Source organism: Melanotaenia boesemani, chromosome 13 (assembly GCF_017639745.1).
Source record: "Melanotaenia boesemani isolate fMelBoe1 chromosome 13, fMelBoe1.pri, whole genome shotgun sequence".
NCBI lineage: Eukaryota > Metazoa > Chordata > Actinopteri > Atheriniformes > Melanotaeniidae > Melanotaenia > Melanotaenia boesemani.
In genome coordinates this window covers 36,954,472-36,960,629 of record NC_055694.1, presented here as the reverse complement: position 1 = coordinate 36,960,629, position 6,158 = coordinate 36,954,472, and the positions used below count along the sequence as shown (strand labels likewise).

General features: G+C 48.3%; 1 long non-coding RNA gene across 1 annotated transcript; it reads left to right on the top strand.

The window, feature by feature from the left end:
- The first annotated feature begins 2,426 nt into the window (after window positions 1-2,426).
- Window positions 2,427-5,912, top strand: LOC121652342. Its single transcript, XR_006012586.1, has 2 exons — window positions 2,427-2,518; window positions 5,862-5,912. It is a non-coding gene; the product is annotated as an uncharacterized LOC121652342 (long non-coding RNA).
- The last annotated feature ends 246 nt before the right edge of the window (window positions 5,913-6,158 follow it).

Sequence of the window (6,158 nt, the reverse complement as noted above, 5' to 3'; positions counted from 1 at the left end):
CCATGCCATGAAGCCATCCCATGACCTGTGCAATGGGGACCATCTCATGTCTTGCCCCTTGCTTGCTGTTTTTGGAGTCCAGCTCCTCTCCATCTTCTGATCCACATCACTGTCATCATCCCCATCATCAACAGCAACATCATCCTGATCATCATCATCTTGATCATCATCATCATCATCATCATCATTATCATCGTCATCATCAGCAGCAGCTGTACATCTTCGCTGTTTGTCAGACATTTGGGTGAGATCTTGAAAAGATCCAGGCTCCATGTTCTCAACTGGGTCCATTGGTAAAGTTGAGCAGTTGTCTTTGTTTCGATCCTTTGTCCAATGTTGAGAGTCACCGAAATGCGTGGGATCTGTCATCTCTACTGGGTCCATCCGAGTAGTACTGTGTTTACACTTGTTGTGATGACAATCTTCACCCCAGCAGTCTGACTTTGTAGAACCGGCATAGTCACAAAGGCTTTTGGGAAACACATTTGAGGGTAGGGACAATGCATTTCTTATAGCTTTACAGTAACCGTGGCAGGACTCCATGTCAGCCTTCTGTACGCAGACCACTGTATCAAAGTGGCTTCCTGAATTCTCTAAATAGATTCCCTCCTCGGACATGACCAAGTCTCTTGAGCTGTATTTCAGCCAGCGTCCCATGTGATAAGTATGGATGTTGACACCAAGGTAGTCTGCCGCTGCCTGAATCTCTATTTCTGTTGCCCAAGTGCCCAGAGCTCCCATCTTTGACTCATTGATGTAGTCTGCCACAGACTCATAGCCCAGTCTAAGTGTGCCTTGATATGCTCTCGGGTTTCTCGCAAGCTGCGAGACCACGGCTTCTCGAATTAGAGCATGATGCTCTTCCATACCACACACTGCCTCGCTGATTGCTCTGAAGAAACAGTTACCGTCTCCAACAATACGCACATGTGCGCATGGTAGACCCAATGGTACCACCTTTGTGGACGTCTGATGTCCCTTCCACTGCACTCCTAGGGCTCTGCACAGAAACTGCCCAAGAGTAGATTGGATTGGATTGAACTCCAGTGATGTGTCCAAGTACGATGAGACCACTTCAACGTCTGTGTTTGCGCTACAATAATTTTCCATCATTTCGGTTGACTGTTGACTGAGAAGATACCGGCTATTACTTCTCAAGTTTACTCCGTTTAGTCTTCACTTATATCATTTCTGTGCTCCTTTTCCCCAGAGAAATACTGTGTTCGCTCCTTACATTAGTAAGCCTTGCTTCCCCGCATGGTGTGAGCTGCAAAAGAAAGACGGGTGGATCTTAAAACAGCCCCCTTAGAAGTGTCCTCTATGCAGTCCTGTTTTAATATGTCTTGCTCTCCTACCTGAGTTCAATTTATATTGCAGCTTGCTTGTTTATTCAATACTTCATTTTATATTATGTTTTTTAACCTTGGGATCCTGATAGCTTCTGGACCTTTTTTTTTTTCTTTCCATGTTAATCTCTGTGTGGTGTCATGTGTTTGGTTACTTGGTTTATTTTGTGAGTGGTTGTAACTCAGGTAGTGCTGATCCCCTTCCAGTCAGGAGATTGGTGGTTGACCCTCCTGCCCCTCCAAATGTCACCGTACTGTCACAAGCACCAGCTACAAGTTCCTGTAGTTTGTCCTTCCTTGATTTGCACCCACGAGCTTGTTCCTGCCATTACACCGAAAAAGTATCACAAAACGTAGCAAAACACCACGCTGCTTCCCCGCGTGGTGCGAGCTGCTTCCCCGCGTGGTGCGAGCTACAAAGAGGGGGGGTGGATTTAAAAACACCCCCCTTACAAGTGGCCTCTACACAATCCTGTATGTATAACCCTTGTGCTCTCTTCGCTCATTTCAATGTATACCACAGGCTTTTGGTTTATCTCATACTTTATTTGGTTTGATTTTCTTTCTTTTTTCTTTTTCTTTTTCTTGCCTTTGGGATCGTGTTAGCTCTCTGACCTCTTTTTTTTTTTGTTTTGTTTTTTTTTTTTTTTTTTTTGGAGTTCATCCCTGTTTTATTTTTTTTCTGTACTTTTATTTATTTATTTTTTATTTTTTTTTGCTGTCAGTCAGGAAACCCAAAAGAACACAAGGACCATGATTTTGTTGCAATGATTTATTGTGTTTCTCTTTTCTTTTTATTTTTTTTACATTTATTTTTTTTTTCTCTGGTCTCCCGCTACGACCGCTCCCGCTGAAGTTTCCGCATCTGCGTTACAGCAAGACGGACAGTACATGACCGCTCGGGTTCTGCACACATATCTCTTACACGCGTAGCACACATTTACCGTTTTACAATCTTTTTTCCAGGGACATATCTGACATCGTTTCCTTTTGCTTTTTTGTTTTTTTTGCCGCTGGCAACGCTGTGGCGGGGGACGTGTTTGCATCATCATCGGCGGAGACAGAGGCGTCCTCCTCCTCCTCCTGCTCCTGCTCCTCCTGCTCCTCCTCCTCCTCCTCCTCCAGGTGAACAACGTTGGCATCTGAGCACAAGGATGAGGATGTTGTAGTAGGTGCGATGTTGTTGTTGTTCGGATACTCTTCCGGGTCTCTCGTAGTCTCCCCCACACACGCTCGTCCTCGTCCTCGTATTCCTCCTCGTCCTCGTCCTCGTATTCGTCCTCGTCCTCGTCCTCTTTCTCGTTCTCGTTCTCGTTCTTGTTCTCGTTCTTGTTCTCGTTCTTGTTCTCGTTCTTGTTCTCGTTCTTGTTGTGATGCTGCTGCTGCTGATGATGATGCCGATGCTGCTGCTGATGATGATGCCGATGCTGCTGCTGCTGCTGCTGCTGCTGCTGCTGCTCCGGCTGCTCCTGTGGCTGCCGACGCTGCTGCCGACGCCCTCCTAGGCTCGACAAGCGTTCTGGTTTTCTTGGTTGAGGCGGAGGCAGAGTTGTTCTTTTTGTTGTTGTCGGAGGCAGAGGCGACGACGACGATGGAAGCTGAAGCCGGAGCCCCGCGGGGCATGTGGGTCCTGCGTCGGATCAAAGGGTCCACGAGCGCTAGTCCCAGCTGCTCCAGAAACAGCCTTCTCTTGTTGCGCTTGCGCGGTAACCAATCCGGATTGATTTCTCGCCACAGCACGAAGGCGTTGTAGCAAGACACGTCGATGATGTTGTGGAAAACGGCCACGGGCCAGCGAGAGGTCATCCTCCGGCAGCTGTACGTGGCTACGCATTTGTCAAGGTTGTCTACGCCTCCCTTGTTGCGATTGTAGCTAAGGATGATCTCGGGCTTTTGGACTCGTTGTTGTTGTTGTTGTTGTTGTTGTTGTTGTTGTTGTTGTTGTTGCTTTCCTCCTCTTCTTTTTCTTCTTGCGCTTCCCTCTTTGCCTCTTGCTGCTGCTGCTGCTGCTGCTGCTGCTGATGATGATGATGCTGCTGCTGCTGCTGCTGCATCCTCCTCATCCTCCTCCTCCTCAGAAGAAGAAGAAGAATCACGCCCACCACCTGCGCTCCAGCGGCGGCTGCTGCTGCTGCTGCTGCTGCTGCTGCTGCTGCGGCGGTGTTCGGGGCGCGTGCTGAGCAGCACCACCGCTCTGTTCTTTTTAGCTACGTGAGAAACGAGCGCGGCTCGGCTCGTGAACGCGTGCAGGGAAGAAAAGATTTGCCTGCCCTTGACCGCGAGCAAGGCGGCCGGGATCTCCGGTCTGTTCTTTCGAAGCGTACCGACCAAGGTGTTGTTGCGGTCCGCCGGAGAGAGGAGTTTCATAGCGAGATCGTAGGACGTGAAGAAATTATCACACGTGATGTTGCGGTCCCTGAGTCCCTCGGTCACTTCGAGCACGACTCTGGTGCCCAGGTTTTTCTCAGCAGCAGCAGCAGCGGCAGCGGCAACAGTCACAGGAGCAGCAGCCACAGTTGTTGTTGTTGTTGTTGTTGTTGTTGTTGCCTCCGTTGTTTGTTTTTGTTTTTGTCTTTTCCCTGTGTAGATTTGCATCTTCCACGCGTAGCTGGACCTGGCGTCGCACGCTACCCACGATTTGATTCCATATTTGGCTGGTTTGTTGGGCATGTACTGGCGGAATGGACAACGACCTGGTGTTGTGAGAGGTGGCGTTGGTGGTGATGGTGATGGTGATGGTGGTGATGGTGGTGATGGTGATGGTGATGATGGTGGTGGTGATGGTGGTGATGGTGGTGGTGATGGTGGTGGTGGTGATGGTGATGGTGGTCATTGAAGAGAAAAAGGGGGAAAAAACGATGTCCAAGAACAACAACAAAAAAAAAAGAAAGAAAAAAGAAAAAAGAAAAGGACACAGACGATAAAAAAAAATAGTTATTATCATCATCATCATCATCATCATAACACTCATTCATTCATTCATTCATTCATTCAGTCATTCATTCACTCACTCCACTCACTCCACTCACTCACCTCGGAACGGAACCAGCTGCTCGTCCACCGTTACTTCGGAGCCGGGCTCGTAGAGGAGAGAGAGTCGCTCCGTCCACATGTCCCACAGTTCCCTGACGGGCGCGAGCTTGTCCGTGGCGCGTCTCTCCGCTCTGGTACTTTGATCGTCAAAACGCAGCGCCGCCGAGTACGAGTAGAACACTTTGAGCGGCATGGTTGCGCGAAAGACAGGGTGTCCGCTCTTTGCGTGCCACAGGCTGGCCGCGGCCTCTCCTCGAGAGCGATACACACCCGCCAGAATGAGCAGGCCCACGTACGCTCGCAGATCCACCGCGTCCATCTCTCTCCAGCTGCTGCTGCTGCTGCTGCTTCTGCCGCTGCTGCTGCTTCTGCCGCTGCTACTGCCACCTCCGCCGCCACCACCACGCGGACCTCGCTTTTCTTTTTCATGTTCTTCTTGGTTTCCATTATCATCATCATCATCATCATCATCATCATCATCTTGTTCTTGTTCTTGTTTGTCTTGTTCAACTTCTTCTTCTTCATCAACTTCTTCTTCATCATCAACTTCTTCTTCTTCTTCTTCTTCTTCTTCTTCTTCTTCTTGATGTTGTTCGTGTCGTTTGTCTTGTTCTTTGTCCTGGTCTACTGCCACTGCGCCCGCGAGGAGTCTCGGTCTCTTCACGGTCCTCCCGTTTTGTCTTTGTATGCCGTATTTTCGCAGACCCGCCGCGTTTGTGCTGTCTAGTATAAGCTGTTCCATGTCATACGTTAGAAAGAGGCGAAAGGCCGAAACCGTGTCCCGAATGCGAGCTCTTGCGTACTCTGTGGGTCCCTGTTGTTCTTGTTGTTGGTGGTGCTGTTTTTTCCTTTGTCTTTGGTGGTCATCACCATCACCATCAGCATCATCAGCAGCAGCAGCAGCAGCAGCAGCATCATCATCATCACTATCGTCACGGAGACCACCGTGACTCTCCTCGCAGCCACTGTACCGGTCGGCCTGCAACGGAGACGTGTACCATGTTATTTGTCCATTTCTCGAGACGAGCGTTTGTTGTTGTTGTTGTTGTTGTTGTTGTTGTTGTTGTTGTTCCTCTTCCTCCTCCTCATCCTCCTCATCCTCCTCATCCTCTTCATCCTCCTCATCCTCTTCTTCTTCTTCTTCTTCTTCTTCTTCTTCCTTGCTTTGATGCTCAACCTTATCCTCTTTGTTAGGGTCCAGGACCGTCTTTGGTCCTCTAGTTCTGCTCATAGCTCTAGTAGTAGTAGTAGTAGTAGTAGTAGTAGTAGTAGTAGTAGTAGTTTGGGAATCCAGGTGCAATTAGTACGAGCACGAAAACAACAAAGACTTGGTGGTGGTGTTGTTGGTGGTGGTGGTGGTGGTGGTTGTGGGCACGTTAACTTTATTTGAAATACCCCAAAAACAAAAATCTTTTACAACAACAACAACAACAACATTTCAAGTTTTATTTTTTATTTATTTATTTTTTTTCTGTCTTTCAGATCCGTTGTTTCCTTCAGCACCATGAACATCAACCTGCTGTCATCTTACCACAAAAAACCTGCCCACATAACAGAAGGGGGAGGGCGGGCTTACATGTAGATACTTAAAGGACACAGCTTACATAGAAGGCCCCCACAGTTGAGTTTTTGTCCCAGTAGTACACATAATGGCTTCTTGTTCTTCTTCTTCTTCTTCTTCTTCTTCTTCGTCTTCCTCGTCATGCATTGTCGGAGGCCAGGAGAGTGTAAAAAGGTATATGCTGGAAAACTTTCAGTATACCATTCCCGATGACTACG